Here is a 23,763-nt window from a genome sequence, read left to right on the forward strand (position 1 = left end):
GACTAAAACATTTGAACCCCGGGACCTGCAGCATCCATTCCTGCCCCTGCTCTATCCATGTCTCTGAAATAGCCACAACATCGAAGTCCCAGGTACTGATCCACGCTGCAAGTTCACCCACTTTATTGCGAATACTCCTGGCATTGAAGTATACACATTTCAAACCCTGCTCCACCCCACCTCTGCAATGCCGTGCATTGCAGTCCCCATCCATGCATCCCTCACTTTCAGCCCCACTACTCAGGATCCCTCCCCCCCCCCGAATCAGTTTAAACCTCCCTGCATGGCCTTAGCAAATTTACCCCCCAGGATATTGGTCCCCTTCCGATTAAGGTGTAGACCATCCTTCTCATAGAGGTCACACCTTCCCCAGTACGCCTGTGCTCCTGGGAGTAATTCCTGGGAATAACTCTCCCACTCCCGGGAATAACTTCCCTAGTCCCCCCCATGTGAGCTCTTATGGTGTGTCATCATGTGACCAGCCACTCTAATCTTCCTGTTCAATTGGAACATTCGGGAATGAGATGTGTGTGCGTGCAATAAGTGTGTGACATTGTGTGACACACAATTAGACAAACGGACAATGCAGAACTCTATAGTGGTACAGATTAGGCTGCAGCAGCTGGTGCATAGCCCCTCTCGTCTCCTTCTCCCTCCTTTTCTATTGGAAAGAAATACTGAAATTGAGAAGTCAGTTCTAGATCAAGTGCTGAGATCTTTTCTTTGGTTAGTCGAGGAGCTCTGAGTGGTGGTTACCCCGGTTCGTGTTTTCTAGTCTTTCTGTGACCAGTGTCTTCATATTCCCAACATGAGGCATTTTATCTGTGTGTTTGTCCGGTGTAGAATTCACTGCATTGTGCTCTGGGGCAGGGAGCTGTGCCAGAGGGCTGGTGCCAGCGGCTGTGGCAGGTGCCACGGGCTGGGGCAGGGGGCTGGTCACAGTAAGAAGTTTAACAACACCAGGTTAATGTCCAACAGGTTTATTTGGTAGCAAAAGCCACACAAGCTTTCGGAGCGAATCCCTACAGCCAACCAGGTCTTAAAGCTGAGGCAGGTGCCAGGGGCTGGGGCAGGGGGCTGGTGCCAGGGGGCTGGGGCAGGGGGCTGGTGCCAGGGGGCTGGTGCCAGGGGGCTGGGGCAGAGGGTTGGTGCCAGGGGGCTGGTGCCAGGGGGCTGGGGCAGAGGGTTGGTGCCAGGGGGCTGGTGCCAGGGGGCTGGTGCCAGGGGGCTGGTGCCAGGGGGCTGGTGCCAGGGGGCTGGGGCAGAGGGTTGGTGCCAGGGGGCTGGGGCAGAGGGTTGGTGCCAGGGGGCTGGTGCCAGGGGCTTTGGTTGGATAACTGAAACACTGTGTTATCTGTTGGTGTTGATTCTGATTCCTGCAGAAACTGATGGTAATTACATTCATATTCCAAGGCTACCGTGCAGCTGTTTGATTGCGGGGCATTACTGGGTATCACTGCCAACTGGTCATGCCCGCGAGTGGTCTGACTGCTGACCATTTGACCTGGTGGTCAGAGGGTTCAATCATAGTGCATCTTGCTGCTCAATCTACGTTGCTGGAGGGTGTCATTCACATTAGTTCCAAGCTGGGGCTGTAGCAGAGCCTTGCAGCTGGAATCGTGATGCTGGTGTGTCAGTCGATTAGTAAGTGGTTCTGATTATTTGATTTGATTTATTGTCACATGTATTAGCATACAGTGAAAAGTATTGTTTCTTGCACGCTATACAGACAAAGCATACCGTTCATAGAGAAGGAAACAAGAATGCAGATGTAGTGTTACAGTCATAGCTAGGGTGTAGAGAAAGATTAACTTAGCGTGAGGTAGGTCCATTCAAAAGTTTGATGGCAGCAGGGAAGAAGCTGTCAAAAGATACAACAGGATATAGATTGGGGACTTGGGCAGAGAAATGGCAGATGGAGTTTAATCCGGACAAATGCGAGGTGATATATTTTGGAAGATTAAATTCAGGTCCGAATTATACTGTAAATGGCAGAACCTTTAGGAGCATTGACAGGATCTGGGCAGGCAGGTCCACAGATCCCTGAAAGTGGCAACACGGGTGGATAAAGTGGCAGAAGAAGGCAGACAGCATGCTTGCCTTCATCGGCTGGGGCATGGAGTATAAAAGCTGGCAAGTTATGTTACAGCTGTATAAAACTTTAGTTAGGCCACATTTGGAGTATTGCGTGCTGCTCTGGTCACCGCACTACCAGAAGGATGTGGAAGCTTTGGAGAGAGCGCAAAGAAGCTTCACCAGGATGTTGCCTGGTCTTAAGGGTGTTGGCTATGAATAAACTAGGATTGTTTTCACTGGAAAGACAGAGGCTGAGGGGAGACCTGAGGTGGAGGTGCCAGCGTTGGACTGGGGTGGGCACAGAAAGAAGTCTCACACCACCAGGTAAAGCCCAAGAGGTTTATTTGGAATCACAAGCTTTCGGAGCGCTGCTCCTTCCTCAGGTGACAGGGTGGATAGTCAGAGGCTTTTTCCCAGGGTGGGTTAATTACAATGGGGCACAGGTTAAAGGAGAGAGGGGAAAGTTTAAGGGAGATGTGCGAGGGAGTTTTTCACGCAGAGGGTGGTGGGTGCCTAGAACTCAGTGCCTGTGGAGGTGGTGGAATTAGGCCCATTAACAACATTCAAGGTGTATCTTGGTAGACACATGAACGGGAGGTGAACAGGGGGGTTGAAATCGGTGATCAAGGCGGGCTTTGTGGGCCTGTTTCTGCACTGTATCGTTCTTTATGTAACTACCAGGATGGTTGAAGGTAAACTCAGAGTTGTGATTTCCCATATCCCACGAATTGATTTTTGAAAATTAACACAAACAGCCTCCACTTTGCAAATAGCTATGAAGCCTCCAAACGTTAACGTTCGAGGTATTTCAGCAATTGTAACTCCTTTGGGCAGTCAGCTTCTGGATGTATTGGAGCTCTGAGAGGCAGCTGAGCTGGTCTGTAGCTTAGGCTGACAAGTATTAGGGTTCAAGCACCAAGCAGAAAGGGGGAAGAGTTTGAGAGCAGGAGTGCTCCACACCCACACAAGGAAACAACACATCCTGATTGCTGCTTGCCAGTGAGAAAAATCACCTAGAATCACTTTATATTGTGCCTGTTCCCCAGTGATTCTCTGATAATCACCAACCCTGTGCTGGTCATGGGGGAAACCCGTCACTTCAGAAACCATCCAATCATCTGGAAACCTCTGTTAGATTGTACAACTGTTCCAGAAAGCCAACTATTGACAGCAAGACTTAGAAGCAAGCAATCTGACTTGTTTAATATTAAACAAGAGTTCTGTCGCAGCAATTCTGGATTAAAATACGAATATATGACCTGTTTGGAGAAGTGTTGGGAGCAGATTCCTCCCTGCTGTTTGATCTGGATTACAAAGCTAGGAAGCTGATAGCTCACTCTTACAGAGAGAGAGTGCAAGAACATCCGTAAACAGAATCTATCAAATGTTTTTTTGTGTGCAATGCAGACAGGATGAGATTGCTCTCATGTTCAGAATAAGGAGTAGTCACACCAGAAGGTCCTGTGCATGTTTGAGTAATTAAACGGAACATGCCATGTTCTGATTTCCAGCTCATACACGTGTCATGCAGTATACAATATTTTCATTGTTTTTACATTCTATTTGCGATGTGTAAACATTAGCATAGCTGCTTCATTTAAGTTAAGAAATATTCAGATATGTAGATTCCAAACCCCTGATCATACAGCCATCCCCATCACCCAAACATGTCAGCAGAATTTCACATTGTCAACACTGAAGATGATCAGGGGCTGGGATGAGGAGCTCCGCTTAGCGACTGTCCACTACCTGAACCAGGGCCATTCCCCAGGCAACTTGTCCTTTAGTTCTCAGCTCTCGCTCCCTCCAGCAGCTGCCTGTCCACAGCTGAAGTCCTGGTTCACACAGAGCAGCTGATGCCACAATCATTGTCAGTGGTCTTTTTGACAGCAGGATGTCCACACTGGATCCATGAGGGTACAGAATGAACAGGGTAATTGTCTACGGCCTCACCGACTGAATCAAACATGCACCGCAGAAACTTGGAATTAAATCTGTTACTTTCTAATAGCAAACCCAATACAAATGACCATTTTACACGAGGTGATGTATAAAACAGAGCGTGTTACACGGGGTAATGTGTAAAACAGAGCGTGTTCCACAGGGTAACGTGTAAAACAGAGCGTGTTACATGGGGTAATGTGTAAAACAGAGCGTGTTCCACAGGGTAACGTGTAAAACAGAGCGTGTTCCACAGGGTAACGTGTAAAACAGAGCGTGTTACACGGGGTAATGTGTAAAACAGAGTGTGTTACATGGGGTAATGTGTAAAACAGAGCGTGTTCCACAGGGTAACGTGTAAAACAGAGCGCATTACACGCTGTAATAGTCAGAGTGAAGCGTGTTACACACGGGGCAATGGACAGAGTGAAGCGTGTTACACACGGAGCAATGGACAGAGTGAAGCGTGTTACACACGGAGCAATGGACAGAGTGAAGCGTGTTACACACAGGGCAATGGACAGAGTGAAGCATGTTACACACAGGGCAATGGACAGAGTGAAGCATGTTACACACAGGGCAATGGACAGAGTGAAGCGTGTTACACATGGGGCAATGGACAGAGTGAAGCGTGTTACACACAGGGCAATGGACAGAGTGAAGCGTGTTACACATGGGGCAATGGACAGAGTGAAGCGTGTTACACACAGGGCAATGGACAGAGTGAAGCGTGTTACACATGGGGCAATGGACAGAGTGAAGCGTGTTACACACAGGGCAATGGACAGAGTGAAGCGTGTTACACATGGGGCAATGGACAGAGTGAAGCGTGTTACACACGGGGCAATGGACAGAGTGAAGCGTGTTACACACGGGACAGTGGACAGAGTGAAGCGTGTCACACACAGGGCAGTGGACAGAGTGAAGCGTGTTACACACGGAGCAATGGACAGAGTGAAGCGTGTTACACACGGAGCAGTGGACAGAGTGAAGCGTGTTACACACGGGGCAGTGGACAGAGTGAAGCGTGTTACACACGGAGCAGTGGACAGAGTGAAGCGTGTTACACACAGGACAGTGGACAGAGTGAAGCGTGTTACACACGGGGCAGTGGACAGAGTGAAGCGTGTTACACACGGGGCAATGGACAGAGTGAAGCGTGTTACACACGGGACAGTGGACAGAGTGAAGCGTGTTACACACAGGGCAGTGGACAGAGTGAAGCGTGTTACACACGGAGCAATGGACAGAGTGAAGCGTGTTACACACGGGGCAGTGGACAGAGTGAAGCGTGTTACACACGGGGCAGTGGACAGAGTGGATATTTTAATACAAAGATGTGTACTCTTACTTTGCAGTTATTATTAGATTGCCATGATTGTGTGTGTTACTCACAGATTGATACTGTCCTGAGTGCATTTCACATGGAACAAAGCAGAGTGTATTAGTCATGGGTTAATGCACAGTGTGTGGTCACAGAGTATAATGTACAGTTCAATGCAGTGGACAGGATAACATATAGCTCAGAGAGTGTTACACACAGGATGGAGTGTATCACACAGGATGGAGCGTATCACACAGGATGGAGCGTATCACACAGGATGGAGCGTATCACACAGGATGGAGTGTATCACACAGGATGGAGTGTATCACACAGGATGGAGTGTATCACACAGGATGGAGTGTATCACACAGGATGGAGCGTATCACACAGGATGGAGCGTATCACACAGGATGGAGCGTATCACACAGGATGGAGCGTATCACACAGGATGGAGCGTATCACACAGGATGGAGCGTATCACACAGGATGGAGTGTATCACACAGGATGGAGCGTATCACACAGGATGGAGCGTATCACACAGGATGGAGCGTATCACACAGGATGGAGCGTATCACACAGGATGGAGCGTATCACACAGGATGGAGCGTATCACACAGGATGGAGTGTATCACACAGGATGGAGTGTATCACACAGTCCGATAGCAGATGATGCGCAACACACTTCACAAAGGATAATATATAATGCGGATATCACAATGTTAGGGTATTTCAAATCAAATTTCATACAAATTGATCCTTGATCTGCTGCTTATTAAATACAGGAACCACACGGAATAATGTGTGTGAAATATGTTGGAAACAGGATAATACAGTGCAGTGTACAGAGACAGTCCTGAGTGTGCTGGACAGAATGTACAGATACAGGATAATATACAGTCCTGAGTGTGCTGGACAGAGTGTACAGATACAGGATAATATACAGTCCTGAGTGTGCTGGATACTGGTTTAGCGTTCGTTCAGCTGTTACGGTTTAGTGCAGATGATTTGGTCTGAAGACTATGTGTTATATACAGGAATTATCAGGCACTACAGCATATCCCACAATCACAGCTACACCACAGCTATTTGAAAGTTACCTTCACTTCATGGCTTTTGCACTTTTCCCCTGATGTTTTCTTTCATTCACTCTCTTCCTGTGGTTTACAAACAGCATGAAACAGACAGAGCTGAGCAATTCCACAACCAATGGATTAGGTCTAAGCTCTGCAGTCCTGCCACATCCAGTCGAGAAAGGTGGTGGACAATTAAACAACTCACTGGAGGAGGAAACTCCACAAATATCCCCATCCTCAGTGATGGAGGAGCCCAGCACATCAGAGAAAAAGATACGGCTGAAGCATTCACAGCGATCTTCAGCCAGAAGTGCCGAGTGGATGCTCCATCTCCACCTCCTCCGGAGGTCCCCAGCATCTCAGATGCCGGTCTCCAGCCAATTCGATTCACTCCCCGTGATATCAAGAAACGGTTGGAGGCACTGGATGCTGCAAAGGGAATGGGCCCTGATAACATTCCGGCAATAGTACTGAAGACTTGTGCTCCAGAACTTGCTGCTCCCCTAGCCAAGCTCTTCCAGTACAGTTACAACACTGGCATCTACCCAACAATGTGGAAAATTGCCCAGGTATGTCCTGTACACAAAAAGCAGGACAAATCTATGACAGACTGGTACAAAAACTAAAATCACATGGGATTCGGGGTGGGCTGGCTGGATGGATACAGAACTGGCTTGGTTATAGAAGACAGAGAGTAGCGATGGAAGGGTGTTTTTCAGAATGGAGATCTGTCGCTGTGGTGTTCCGCAGGGATCAGTGCTGGGACCTCTGTTATTTGTGGTTTATATAAATGATCTGGAGGAAAATGTGGGTGGTCTGATTAGTAAGTTTGTGGATGACACAAAGATTGGTGGAGTTGCTGATAGTGCCGGGGATTGTCAGAGGATGCAACAGGATAGAGATAGATTGGAGACTTGGGCACAGAAATGGCAGATGGAGTTTAATCCAGACAAATGTGAAGTGATGCATTTTGGAGGATCAAATTTAGTTGTGAATTATGGTTGATCGTCGAATTCAATATCCTGATCCCCCCTTCCCCCCATATCCCTTAATCCCTTTAGCCCCAAGAGCTACATCTAATTTCTCCTTGAAGTCAGACAATGTTTTGTCCTCAACTACTTTCTGTGGTTGTGAATTCCACACATTCACCACCCTCTGGGTGAAGAAATTTCTCCTCACCTCAGTTCTAAAGGTTTACCCCTTATCCTCAAACTCTGACCCCTAGTTCTGGACTCCCCCACAATCGGGAACATTCTTTCTGAATCTATCCTGTCTCACCCTGTTAGAATTTTATAAGTTTCTATGAGATCCCCTCTCACTCTTCTAAACTCCAGTGAATATAATCCTCACCAAGTTAGTCTCTCCTCGTATGACAGACCTGCCATCCCAGGAATCAGCCTGGTAAACCTTCGCTGTACTCCCTCTATAGCAAGGACATCCTTCCTCAGATAAGGACACCAAAACTGCACACAATACTCCAGGTGTGGCCTCACCAACGCCCTGTACAATTGCAGCAAAACCTCCCTATCCCGATACTCAAATCCTCTCGCTATGAAGGCCAACATACCATTTGCCTTCTTTACTGCCTGCTGTACCTGCACGCTTACTCTCAGCGACTGATGCACGAGGACCCCAAGGTCTCGCTGAGTATCCGCCTCTCTCAATTTACACCCATTCAAATAATAATCTGTCTTCCTATTATTGCTACCAAAGTGGATAACCTCACATTTATCACATTATGCTGCATCTGCCATGCAGAAACCCACACACTCAGCCTGTCCAAATCACACTGAAACATCGCTGCATCCTCCTCACAGCTCACCCTCCCACCCAACTTTGTATCATCTGCAAATTTGGTGATAATATATTCAGTTCCCCCTTCCAAATCATTAATATATAATGTGAACAGTTGGGGTCCTGGCACAGATCCCTGCGGAACCCACTAGTCACTGACTACCAATCAGAAAAAGACCCATTTAACTCATGTGCTTTAACTTTACACAGTCGTCTGTTATGTGAGATCTTGTCGAAAGCCTTCTGAGAGTCTAAATAAACCACATTCACTGGTTCTCCTTGGTCAACTCTGCTAGTTACATCCTCAAAGAATTCCAATAGATTCGTCAAGCATGATTTCCCTGTTGTAAACCCATGCTGACTTTGTCTGATTCTACCACTGCCTTCCAAATGCTGAGTTATGAAACCCTTGATAATGGAGCAACTTCCCCAGTCCCGACGTTAGTCTCACTGGTCTATAGTTCCCTGTTTTCTCTCTACCTCCCTTTTCAAATAGCGGGCTTACATTAACTACCCTCCAATCTGTAGGAACCAGTCCAGAGTCCAAAGAATTGTGGAAAATAACCACCAATGGATCTACTATTTCCAGCGCCACTTCCTGAAGTACTCTGGGATGAAGATTATCAGGATCTGGAGATTTATCCACCTTCAATCCCATCAATTTCCCCAAAACTATTTCTCTACTAATGCTGATTTCCTTCAGCTCCTCACTAAACTTGTTTCTCTCAGCACTCCTGGTACATTATTCATGTCTTCCTTTGTGAAGACTGAAGCAAAGTACAAATTTAGTTCCTCGGCCATTTCTTTATTCCCCGTTATGAATTCTCCCGTTTCTGACTGTAAGGGGCCGACATTCGATTTTGTCAATCTTTTTCTCTTTACATATCTATAGAAACTCTTACAGTCAGTTTTTATGTTCCCTGCTATTTTCCCGTTCTTAATCAATCCCTTGGTCCTCCTTTGCTGAATTTTAAACTTCTCCCAATCCTCAGGCCTATTGCTTTTAAAATGTAAAATTTTAAAATCTTGCCAATTTGTACGCTTCTTCCTTGAATCTGATACGATCTCTAATTTCCCTTGGAAACCATGGTTTGGCCACAATTCCATTACCACTCTTGCACCAAACAGGAATAAACAACTTCTGGAGTTCACACAGACTGAGACTGACACTGTTGCGCACACACACTCACTCAGACTGACACACACTCTCACTCAGACTGACACACACACTCACTCAGACTGACACACACACTGACTCAGACCGGCACACACACTCACTCAGACTGACACACACACTCACTCAGACTGACACACACTCACTCAGACCGACACACACACTCACTCAGACTGACACACACACTCACTCAGACTGACACACACACTCACTCAGACCGGCACACACACTCACTCAGACCGGCACACACACTCACTCAGACCGGCACACACACTCACTCAGACTGACACACACTCTCACTCAGACCGGCACACACACTCACTCAGACTGACACACACTCTCACTCAGACTGACACACACACTCACTCAGACCGGCACACACACTCACTCAGACTGACACACACACTCACTCAGACTGACACACACACTCACTCAGACTGACACACACTCTCACTCAGACTGACACACACACTCACTCAGACTGACACACACACTGACTCAGACCGGCACACACACTCACTCAGACTGACACACACACTCACTCAGACTGACACACACTCACTCAGACCGACACACACACTCACTCAGACTGACACACACACTCACTCAGACTGACACACACACTCACTCAGACCGGCACACACACTCACTCAGACTGACACACACTCTCACTCAGACTGACACACACACTCACTCAGACCGGCACACACACTCACTCAGACTGACACACACACTCACTCAGACTGACACACACACTCACTCAGACTGACACACACACTCACTCAGACCGGCACACACACTCACTCAGACTGACACACACACTCACTCAGACCGGCACACACACACACTCAGACCGGCACACACACTCACTCAGACCGGCACACACACTCACTCAGACTGACACACACACTCACTCAGACTGACACACACACTCACTCAGACTGACACACACACTCACTCAGACCGGCACACACACTCACTCAGACCGGCACACACACTCACTCAGACCGGCACACACACTCACTCAGACCGACACACACACTCACTCAGACCGACACACACTCACTCAGACCGACACACACACTCACTCAGACTGACACACACACTCACTCAGACTGACACACACACTCACTCAGACTGACACACACACTCACTCAGACTGACACACACACTCACTCAGACTGACACACACACTCACTCAGACTGACACACACACTCACTCAGACCGGCACACACACTCACTCAGACTGACACACACACTCACTCAGACCGGCACACACACTCACTCAGACCGGCACACACACTCACTCAGACCGGCACACACACTCACTCAGACCGGCACACACACTCACTCAGACTGGCACACACACTCACTCAGACTGACACACACACTCACTCAGACCGGCACACACACTCACTCAGACCGACACACACACTCACTCAGACCGGCACACACACTCACTCAGACCGGCACACACACTCACTCAGACCGGCACACACACTCACTCAGACCGACACACACACTCACTCAGACCAGCACACACACACTCACTCAGACTGACACACACACTCACTCAGACTGACACACACTCAGACAGACTGACACACACACTCACTCAGACCGACACACACACTCACTCAGACCGGCACACACACTCACTCAGACCGGCACACACACTCACTCAGACCGGCACACACACTCACTCAGACCGGCACACACACTCACTCAGACCGGCACACACACTCACTCAGACTGACACACACACTCACTCAGACCGGCACACACACTCACTCAGACCGGCACACACACTCACTCAGACCGGCACACACACTCACTCAGACCGGCACACACACTCACTCAGACTGACACACACACTCACTCAGACTGACACACACACTCACTCAGACCGGCACACACACTCACTCAGACTGACACACACACTCACTCAGACTGACACACACACTCACTCAGACCGGCACACACACTCACTCAGACTGACACACACACTCACTCAGACCGGCACACACACTCACTCAGACCAGCACACACACTCACTCAGACTGACACACACACTCAATCAGACTGACACACACACTCAATCAGACTGACACACACACTCACTCAGACTGACACACACACTCACTCAGACCGGCACACACTCTCACTCAGACCGGCACACACACTCACTCAGACTGACACACACACTCACTCAGACTGACACACACACTCACTCAGACTGACACACACACTCACACAGACTGACACACACACTCACTCAGACTGACACACACACTCACTCAGACTGACACACACACTCACTCAGACCGGCACACACTCTCACTCAGACTGACACACACACTCACTCAGACTGACACACACACTCACTCAGACCGGCACACACACTCACTCAGACCGGCACACACACTCACTCAGACCGACACACACACTCACTCAGACCGACACACACACTCACTCAGACTGACACACACACTCACTCAGACTGACACACACACTCACTCAGACTGACACACACACTCACTCAGACCGGCACACACACTCACTCAGACTGACACACACACTCACTCAGACTGACACACACACTCACTCAGACTGACACACACACTCACTCAGACCGGCACACACACTCACTCAGACTGACACACACACTCACTCAGACCGGCACACACACTCACTCAGACCGGCACACACACTCACTCAGACTGACACACACACTCACTCAGACTGGCACACACACTCACTCAGACCGGCACACACACTCACTCAGACTGACACACACACTCACTCAGACCGGCACACACACTCACTCAGACCGGCACACACACTCACTCAGACTGATACACACACTCACTCAGACTGGCACACACACTCACTCAGACTGACACACACACTCACTCAGACCGGCACACACACTCACTCAGACTGACACACACACTCACTCAGACCGGCACACACACTCACTCAGACTGACACACACACTCACTCAGACTGACACACACACTCACTCAGACTGACACACACACTCACTCAGACCGGCACACACACTCACTCAGACTGACACACACACTCACTCAGACTGACACACACACTCACTCAGACTGACACACACACTCACTCAGACTGACACACACACTCACTCAGACCGGCACACACACTCACTCAGACTGACACACACACTCACTCAGACTGACACAGACACTCACTCAGACTGACACACACACTCACTCAGACCGGCACACACACTCACTCAGACTGACACACACACTCACTCAGACTGACACACACACTCATTCAGACCGGCACACACACTCACTCAGACCGGCACACACACTCACTCAGACCGGCACACACACTCACTCAGACTGACACACACACTCACTCAGACTGACACACACACTCACTCAGACTGACACACACACTCACTCAGACCGGCACACACACTCACTCAGACCGGCACACACACTCACTCAGACTGACACACACACTCACTCAGACCGGCACACACACTCACTCAGACCGGCACACACACTCACTCAGACCGACACACACACTCACTCAGACCGGTACACACACTCACTCAGACTGACACACACACTCACTCAGACCGGCACACACACTCACTCAGACCGGCACACACACTCACTCAGACTGACACACACACTCACTCAGACCGGCACACACACTCACTCAGACTGACACACACACTGACTCAGACTGACACACACACTCACTCAGACTGACACACACACTCACTCAGACTGACACACACACTCACTCAGACCGGCACACACACTCACTCAGACTGACACACACACTCACTCAGACTGACACACACACTCACTCAGACCGGCACACACACTCACTCAGACTGACACACACACTCACTCAGACTGACACACACACTCACTCAGACTGGCACACACACTCACTCAGACTGACACACACACTCACTCAGACCGGCACACACACTCACTCAGACTTACACACACACTCAGTCTGTTCGGAGGGACAGACAGGAAGGTAAGGGAGGTGGTGTAGCTCTGATATTTAAGGATGACATCAGGGCGGCAGTGAGAGATGATATCGGTTCTATGGAAAAAAAGGTTGAATCCATTTGGATGAAATTAGAAATAGTAAGGAGAAAAAGTCACTGATAGGCGCAGTCTATAGGCCACCAAATAATGACATCATGGTGGGACGAGAAATAAACAAAGAAATAACTGATGCATGTAAAACCGGTACAGCAATTATCATGGAGGATTTTAATCTACATATCAATTGGTCAAACCAGGTCGGTCAAGGCAGTCTTGAGGAGGAGTTCATAGAATGTATCCGCGATAGCTTCCTTGAACAGTATGTAATGGAACCTACAAGGGAGCAAGCTATCCCAGATCTGGTCCTGTGTAATGAGACAGGGATAATTAATGATCTCACAGTTAGGGATCCTCTCAGAGGAAGCGATCACAGTCTGGTTGAATTTAAAATACAGATGGAGCGTGAGAAGGTAAAATCCAATACCAGTGTCTTGTGCTTAAACAAAGGAGACTATAAAGGGATGAGGGAGGTGTTGGCTAAGGTAGACTGGGAGCAAAAACTTTATGGTGGGACAATTGAGGAACAGTGGAGAACTTTCAAAGCGATCTTTCACAGTGCTCAGCAAAAGTATATACCAGTGATAAGGAAGGACTGTAGAAAAAGAGATAATCAGCCATGGATATCTAAGGAAATAAAGGAGGGGATCAAATTGAAGGAAAATGCATACAAAGTGGCAAAGATTAGTGGGAACTTAGAGGATTGGGAAATCTTTAAAGGTCAACAGAAAGCCACAAAAAAAGCTATAAAGAAAAGTAAGATGGATTATGAGAGTAAACTCGCTCGGAATATAAAAACAGAGCAAAAGTTTCTACAAATATATAAAATGAAAAAGAGTGACTAAAGTAAACATTGGTCCTTTAGAGGATGAGAAGGGGGATGTAATAACTGGAAATGAGGTAATGGCTGAGGCATTGAACAGGTATTTTGTGTCAGTCTTCACAGTGGAAGACACAAATAACATGCCAAAAATTGATGACAGGAAGGCGATGGCAGGACAGGACCTAGAAACTATCATTATCATGAAAGAGGTAGTGTTGGGCAAGTTAATGGGGCTAAAGGTAGACAAGTCTCCTGGTCCTGATGGAATGCATCCCAGGGACTAAAAGAGATGGCGGGAGAAATAGCAAATGCACTAGTGGTAATTTACCAAAATTCGCTGGACTCTGGGGTGGTTCCCGCAGACTGGAAAACAGCAAATGTGACGCCGCTGTTTAAAAAAGGAGGTAGACAAAAGGCGGGTAACTATAGGCCGGTTAGCTTAACTTCTGTAGTAGGGAAAATGCTCGAATCTATCATCAAGGAAGAAATAGCGAGACATCTGGATATAAATTGTCCCATTGGTAAGATGCAGCATGGGTTCATGAAGGGCAGGTCATGTTTGACTAATTTGGTGGAATTCTTTGAGAACATTACATGCGCAGTGGACAATGGGGAACCTGTGGATGTGGTGTATCTGGATTTCCAGAAGGCATTTGACAAGGTGCCGCACCAAAGACTGTTACATAAGATAAAGGTGCACGGTATTACGGGTAATGTATTAGCATGGATAGAGGATTGGTTAACTAACAGAAAGCAAAGAGTGGGGGTAAATGGGTGTTTTTCTGGTTGGCGATCAGTGACTAGTGGTGTGCCTCAGGGATCAGTGTTGGGATCGCAATTGTTTACGATTTACATAGATGATTTGGAGTTGGGGACCAAGTGTAGTGTGTCAAAATTCACAGATGACACTAAGATGAGTGGCAGAGCAAAGTGTGCAGAGGATGCTGAAAATCTGCAAAGGGATATAGATAGTCTAAGTGAGTGGGCGAGGGTCTGGCAGATGGAGTACAATGTTGGTAAATGTGAGGTCATCCATTTTGGTAGGAATAACAGCAAAATGGACTATTATTTAAATGGTAAAAAATTGCAGCATGCTGCTGTGCAGAGGGACCTGGGTATCCTTGTGCAGGAATCACAAGGAGTTGGTTTGCAGGTGCAGCAGGTAATTAAGAAGGCAAATGGAATTTTGTCCTTCATTGTTAGAGGGATGGAGTTTAAAAACAGCGAGATTATGTTGCAGCTGTATAAGGTGCTGGTGAGGCCACACCTGGAGTACTGTGTACAGTTTTGGTCTCCTTACTTGAGAAAGGATATACTGGCACTGGAGGGGGCGCAGAGGAGATTCACTAGGTTGATTCCGGAGTTGAGAGGGTTGGTTTATGAGGAGAGACTGAGGAGACTGGGGCTATACTCATTGGAATTCAGAAGAATGCGGGGAGATCTTATAGAAACATATAAGATTATGAAGGGAATAGATAAGATAGAAGCAGGGAAGTTGTTTCCACTGGCGGGTGAAATTAGAACTAGGGGGCATAGCCTCAAAATAAGGGGAAGCAGATTTAGGACTGAGATTTTCCAGCTGAAAAAGGGGCTTAGGAGAGCTAGGAGGGGGCATGTGAAGTCCTTGGCGGGTCGGATCAAGGAAAACCCCAAGGCTTTTTAATCTTATGTGAGGAATAAAAGAATGACCAGGGTGAGGCTGGGGCCGGTCAAGGACGGCAGTGGGAATTTGTGCATGGAGTCAGAAGAGATAGGAGAGGCGATGAATGAATACTTTTCTTCGGTGTTCACCAAGGAGAGGGGCCATGTTTTTGAGGAAGAGAAGGTGTCACAGGCTGATAGGCTGGAGGAAATAGATGTTCGGAGGGAAGATGTACTAGCAATTTTGAATAAACTGAAAGTTGATAAGTCCCCTGGGCCTGATGAAATATATCCTAGGATTCTTTGGGAGGCAAGGGATGAGATAGCAGAGCCTTTGGCTTTGATCTTTGCGTCCTCACTGTCCACGGGGGTGGTGCCAGAGGACTGGAGAGTGGCGAATGTGGTTCCTCTGTTTAAGAAAGGGAATAGAAATGACCCTGGTAATTATAGACCGGTTAGTCTTACTTCGGTGGTCGGTAAGTTGATGGAAAAGGTCCTGAGGGATGGGATTTACGACCATTTAGAAAGATGCAGCTTAATCCGGGATAGTCAGCATGGATTCGTGAAGGGCAAGTCTTGCCTCACAAATTTGATAGAATTTTTTGAGGAGGTAACTAAGTGTGTAGATGAAGGTAGTGCAGTTGATGTCATATACATGGATTTTAGTAAGGCGTTTGATAAAGTCCCCCACGGTCGGCTTATGAAGAAAGTAAGGATGTGTGGGATAGAGGGAAGTTTGGCCGATTGGATAGGTAACTGGCTATCTAACAGAAGACAGAGGGTGGTGGTGGATGGAAAATTTTCGGACTGGAAACCGGTTACCAGCGGAGTGCCACAGGGATCAGTGCTTGGTCCTCTGCTCTTTGTAATTTTTATAAATGACTTGGAGGAGAGGGCTGAAGGGTGGATCAGTAAATTTGCTGATGACACCAAGATTGGTGGAGTAGTGGATGAGGTGGAGGGCTGTTGTAGGCTGCAAAGAGATATAGATAGGATGCAGAGCTGGGCTGAAAAATGGCAAATGGTGTTTAACCCTGACAAATGCGAGGTGATTCATTTTGGTAGAACAAATTTAAATGTGGATTACAGGGTCAAAGGTAGGGTTCTGAAGAATGTGGAGAAACAGAGAGATCTTGGGGTTCATATCCATAGATCTCTGAAGGTTGCCACTCAAGTGGATAGAGCCGTGAAGAAGGCCTATAGTGTGTTGGCGTTCATTAACAGGGGGTTTGAGTTTAAGAGCCGTGGGGTTATGCTGCAACTGTACAGGACCTTGGTGAGACCACATTTGGAATATTGTGTGCAGTTCTGGTCACCTCACTATAAGAAGGATGTGGAGACACTGGAAAGAGTGCAAAGGAGATTTACCAGGATGCTGCCTGGTTTGGAGGGTAGGTCTTATGAGGAAAGGTTGAGGGAACTTGGGCTTTTCTCTTTGGAGCGGAGGAGGTTGAGAGGAGACTTGATAGAGGTTTATAAGATGATGAGGGGGATAGATAGAGTGAACGTTCAAAGACTATTTCCTCGGGTGAATGGAGTGGTAACTAGGGGGCATTACTATAGGGTTCATGGTGGGAGATATAGGAAGGATGTCCGAGGTAGGTTCTTTACGCAGAGAGTGGTTGGGGTGTGGAATGGACTGCTTGCAGGGATAGTGGAGTCAGAAACTTTAGGAACATTTAAGAAGTTATTGGATAGGCACATGGAGTACTTCGGGATGATAGGGAGGAAATAGCTTGATCTGGGTTCCAGACAAAGCTCGGCACAGCATCATGGGCCGAAGGGCCTGTTCTGTGCTGTACTGTTCTATGTTCTATGAGTTGAGCAGGAACTTCTTCACACAAAGGGTTGTGAATCTGTGGAATTCCCTGCCCAGTGAAGCAGTTGAGGCTACCTCATTGAATGCTTTTAAGGCAAGGATAGATAAATTTTTGAACAGTAAAGGAATTAAGGGTTATGGGGAGCGGGCGGGTAAGTGGAGCTGAGTCCACAAAAAGATCAGCTCTGATCTTATTGAATGGTGGAGCAGGCTCGAGGGGCCAGATGGCCGACTCCTGCTCCTCGTTCTTATGTTCTTCTCAGACCGGCACACAATCAGACTCAGAACCCCACACACACACTCCGACCCCCACACACACAGACACACTCACTCAGACCGATACACACTCCGACTCAGAACCCCACACACACACTCCGACCCCCACACACACAGACACACTCACTCAGACCGATACACACTCAGACTCAGAACCCCACACACACACTCAGATCCACACACTCACACTGACACACACACACTGAGACCGACACACACACAGACGGACACACCCACATACACAGACCGACACACACATGTGCACACACACAGACCCACACGCACGCACACACACACATACACAGAGTCAGACCGACACATACGCACACACTCAGACCCACACACACACACACACTGAGACCGACACACACACACACACTGACACACACTCACATGGCATTGGCCTAGTGGTATTATTGCTGGACTATTAATCCAGAAACTCAGCTAATCTTCTGGGGACCGGGTTCGAATCCCGCCACAGCAGACGGTAGAATTTGAATTCAATAACAAAAAATCTGGAATTAAGAGTCTACTGATGACCATGAAACCATTGTCGATTGTCAGAAAAACCCATCTGGTTCACAAATGTCCTTTAGGGAAGGAAATCTGCCGCCCTTACCCGGTCTGGCCTGCATGTAACTCCAGAGCCACAGCAATGTGGTTGACTCTCAACTACCCTCCAAGAACAACTAGGGATGGGCAATAAATGCTGGCCCAGCCAGCGACACCCATGTCCCAGGAATGAATATAGAGGAACACTCACACTCAGTCAGACACACACACACAGACCCATACACACACACAAACACACACTGAGACCGACACACACACTCTGAGACCCAGACATGGAAACTGGAAGCAGGAGAAGGCCATTCAGTCCATCGAGCCTGCTATGCCATTCATCTTTATCATTTCTGATCATTAAATTCAATATCAAAGAATGAAGAAAATTACAGCACAGGAAGAGGCCCTTCGGCCCTCCAAGCCTGTACCGACCATGCTGCCTGACTTAACTAAAACCCTCTACCCTTCCAGGGACCATATCCCTCTATTCCCAGCCTACTCATGTATTTGTCCAGACGCCGCTTTAAAGTCACTACCGTATCCGCTTCCACTCCCTCCCCCGGCAACGAGTTCCAGGCACCCACCACCCTCTGTGTAAAAAACTTGCGCCATACATCTCCTTTAAACCTTGCCCCTCGCACCTTAAACCTGTGCCCCCCCTAGTAATTGACTCTTCCACCTTGGCAAAAAGCTTCTGACTATCCACTCTGTCCATGCCTCTCATAATCTTATAGACTTCTATCAGGTCGCCCCTCAACCTCCGTCGTTCCAGTGAGAACAAACCAAGTTTCTCCAACCTCTCCTCATAGCTAATGCCCTCCAAACCAGGCAACATCCTGGTAAATCTTTTCTGTACCCTCTCCAAAGCCTCCACATCCTTCTGGTAGTGCGGCAACCAGAATTGAACGCTATATTCCAAGTGCGGCCTAACTAAGGTTCTATAAAGCTGCAACATGACTTGCCAATTTTTAAACTCAATACCCCGGCCTTCTTGACTACCGTCTCCACCTGTGTTGCCACTTTCAGTGACCTGTGTACCTGTACACCCAGATCCCTTTGCCTATCAATACTCTTAAGGGTTCTACCATTTACTGTATATTTCCTATCTGTATTAGACCTTCCAAATACATTACCTCTCATTTGTCTGGATTAAACTCCATCTGCCATCTCTCCGCCCAAGCCTCCAATCGATCTATATCCTGCTGTATCCTCTGATGGTCCTCATCGCTATCCACAAATCCACCAACCTTTGTGTCATCCGCAAACTTATTAATCAAACCAGTTACATTTTCCTCCAAATCATTTATTTGGGGTGGTACGGTGACACAGTGGTTAGCACTGCTGCCTCACAGCGTCAGGGTCCCAGGTTCAATTCCGGCCTCGGGTCACTGTGTGGAGTTTGTACATTCTCCCCGCATCTGCGTGGGTTTCCGCTAGGTGCTCCGGTTTCCTCCCACACTCCAAAGATGTGCAGGTTAGGTTGATTGGCCATGATAAATTGACCCTAGTGTCAGGGGGATTAACAGGGTAAATGTTTGGGGTTGCGGGGGAGGGGCTGGGTGGGATTGTGGTCGGCGCAGACCCGGTGGGCCGAATGGCCTCCTTCTGTACTGCAGGGATTCTATGATTCTATATATTACAAACAGCAAAGGTCCCAGCACTGATCCCTGAGGAACGCCACTTGTCACAGCCCTCCACTCAGAAACGCACCCTTCCACTGCTACCCTCTGTCTTCTTTGACCGAGCCAGTTCAGTATCCACCTTGCCAGCTCACCTCTGATCCCGTGTGACTTCACCTTCTGCACCAGTCTGCCATGAGAGACCTTATCAAAGGCCTTACTGAAGTCCATGTAGACAACATCCACTGCCCTACCCTCATCAACCATCTTCGTCACTTCCTCGAAAAACTCGATCAAATTAGTGAGGCACGACCTCCCCTTCACAAAACCATGTTGCCTCTCACTAATATGTCCACTAATTTCCAAGTGGGAATAAATTCTGTCTTGAAGAATCCTCTCCAATAATTTCCCTACCACTGATGTAAGGCTCACCGGCCTGTATTCCTGCTACCCTTCTTAAACAAAGGAACAACATTGGCTATTCTCCAATCCTCTGGGACCTCCCCTGTAGCCAGTGAGGAAACAAAGATTTCCCTCAAGGCCCCAGCAATTTCCTCCATTGCCTCTCTCAGTATTCTGGGCTATATCCCATCAGGCCCTGGAGACTTCTAGCTTAATGTTTCTCAAGAACCTCAATACCTCCTCCTTTTTGATCTCAACATGACTCAAACTATCGACACACCCTTCCCCAGACTCATCATCCACCAAGTCCTTCTCTTTGGTGAATACTGATGCAAAGTACTCATTTAATACCTCGCCCATTTCCTCTGGCTCCACATATAAGATTCCCTCTTCTGTCCTTGAGTGGGCCAACCCTCTCCCTGGCTACCCTCTTGCTCTTGATATATGTATAAAAAGCCTTGGGATTTTCCTTAATCTTGCTGGTCAATCCTTTTGTGTGACCCCTTTTAGTCCTCCTTACTCCTTGCTTACGTTTCTTTCTACTTTCCTTGTATTCCACACTTGCTTCGTGTGTTCCCAGCCTCCTAGCTTTGACAAGTGCTTCCTTTTTCTCTTTGACTAGGCTCAGAATATCTCTCGTTATCCAAGGTTCCCAAAACTTGCCATACTTATCCTTCATCCTTACAGGGATGTGCCGGTCCCGAATCCCTATCAACTTACACTTGAAAGCCTCCCACATGCCAGATGTTGATTTGCCCTCAAACATCTGCCCCCAATCTACATTCTTCAGTTCCTGCCTAATATTGTTGTAATTAGCCTTCCCCCAATTTAGCACCTTCACTTGAGGACTTATCTTTATCCATCAGTACCTTAAAGCTTACTGAATTGTGGTCACTGTTCCCGAACTGCTCCCCTACTGAAACATCGACTACCTGGCCGGGCTCATTCCCCAATACCAGGTCCTGTATGGCCCCTCTCCTAGTTGGACTATCTACATACTGTTTCAAGAAGCCCTCCTGGATGCTCCTTACAAACTCTGCCCCATCCACACCTCTCGCACTAAGTGAGTCCCAGTCAACATAGGGGAAGTTAAAATCTCCCACAACAACCCTGTTACTTTTACACCTTGCCAAAATCTACATACACAACTGTTCCTCTATCCCCTGTTGGCTGCTGGGCGACCTATAGTAAACCCCCAACATTGTGACTACACCCTTCCGACTCCTGAGCTCTACCCATATTGCCTTGCTGTTTGAGCCCTCCGAGGTGTCCTCCCTCAGTACAGCTGTGATATCTTTATCCCTCCTTCCCCCCATATCCCGTGATCCATTTAGCCCCAAGAGCTATATCGAATTTCTTCCTGAAATCAGACAATGTTTTGGCCTCAACTACTTCCTGTGGGAGTGAATTCCACACATTCACCACCCTCTGGGTGAAGAAATCTCTCCTCACCTCAGTTCTAACAGGTTTACCCCTTATCCTCAAACTCTGACCCCTAGGACTCTAAAATCGGCCCCGCAGGTGGAGGAGGTGGTTAAGAGGGCGTATGGTGTGCTGGCCTTGAACAATCGAGGGATTGAGTTTAGGAGTCCGGGGATAATGATGCAGCTATATAAGACCCTCGTCAGACCCCACTTGGAGTACTGTGCTCAGTTCTGGTCGCCTCATTACAGGAAGGATGTGGAAAAGATTGAAAGGGTGCAGAGGAGATTTACAAGGATGTTGTCTGGATTGAGTGGCATGCCTTATGAGGATAGGCTGAGGGAGCTCGGTCTTTTCTCCTTGGAGAGACGTAGGATGAGAGGAGACCTAATAGAGGTGTATAAGATGTTGAGAGGCATAGATCGGGTGGACTCTCAGAGGCTTTTTCCCAGGGTGGAAATGGCTGCTACGAGAGGACACAGGTTTAAGGTGCTGGGGGGTAGGTACAGGGGAGATGTTAGGGGGAAGTTTTTCACACAGAGGGTGGTGGGCGAGTGGAATTGGCTGCCGTCAGTGGTGGTGGAGGCGAACTCAATAGGGTCTTTTAAGAGACTCCTGGATGAGTACATGGGACTTAATAGGATGGAGGGTTATAGGTAGGCCTAAAAGGTAGGGATATGTTCGGCACAACTTGTGGGGCCGAAGGGCCTGTTTTTGTGCTGTAGTTTTCTATGTTTCTATGGTTCTGGACTCTCCCCACCATCGGGAACGTTCTTTCTGAATCTACCCTGTCTAACCCTGTTAAAATTTATAAGTTTCTATGAGATTCCCTCTCACTCTTCTAAACTCCAGTGAATATAATCCTCACCAAGTTAGTCTCTCCTCATATGACAGTCCTGCTATCCCAGGAATCAGCCTGGTGAACCTTCGCTGTGCTCCCTCTATAGCAAAGACATCCTCCCTCAGATAAGGACACCAAAACTGCACACAATACTCCAGGTGTGGCCTCACCAACGCCCTGTACAATTGCAGCAAAACATCCCTATCCCTATACTCAAATCCTCTCGCTATAAATGACAAATAACAGTGGGCCCAGCACTGATCCCTGAGGCACACCGCTGGTCACAGGTCTCCAGTTTTAAAAAACAGCCCTCTACAACCACCCTCTGGCTTCTGTCATCGAGACAATTGTGTATCCATTTAGATACCTCACCCTGGATCCCGTGAGATTTAACCTTATGCAACAGCCTATCATGCGGTACCTTGTCAAAGGCCTTGCTAAAGTCCATGTAGATAACATCAACTGCACTGCCCTCATCTACCTTCTTGGTTACCCCTTCAAAAAACTCAATCAAATTTGTGAGACATGATTTTCCACTCACAAAGCCATGCTGACTGTCCCGAATCTGTCCTTGCGTCTCTAAATGTCTGTAGATCCTGTCTCTCAAAATACCTTCCAACAGCTTACCCACCACAGATGTGAGACTCACCGGCCTGTAGTTCCCAGGCTTTTCCCTGCAGCCCTTTTTAAACAAAGGCACAACATTTGCCACTCTCCAATCTTCAGGCACCTCACCTGTGACAATCGATGATTCAAGTATCTCTGCTAGCGGGCCCGCAATTTCCTCCCTAGCCTCCCACAATGTCCTGGGATACACTTCATCAGGCCCCAGGGATTTATCTACCTTGATGTGCTTTAAGACT

Source organism: Mustelus asterias, unplaced genomic scaffold (assembly GCF_964213995.1).
Source record: "Mustelus asterias unplaced genomic scaffold, sMusAst1.hap1.1 HAP1_SCAFFOLD_307, whole genome shotgun sequence".
In the NCBI taxonomy this organism is placed as follows: Eukaryota; Metazoa; Chordata; class Chondrichthyes; order Carcharhiniformes; family Triakidae; genus Mustelus; species Mustelus asterias.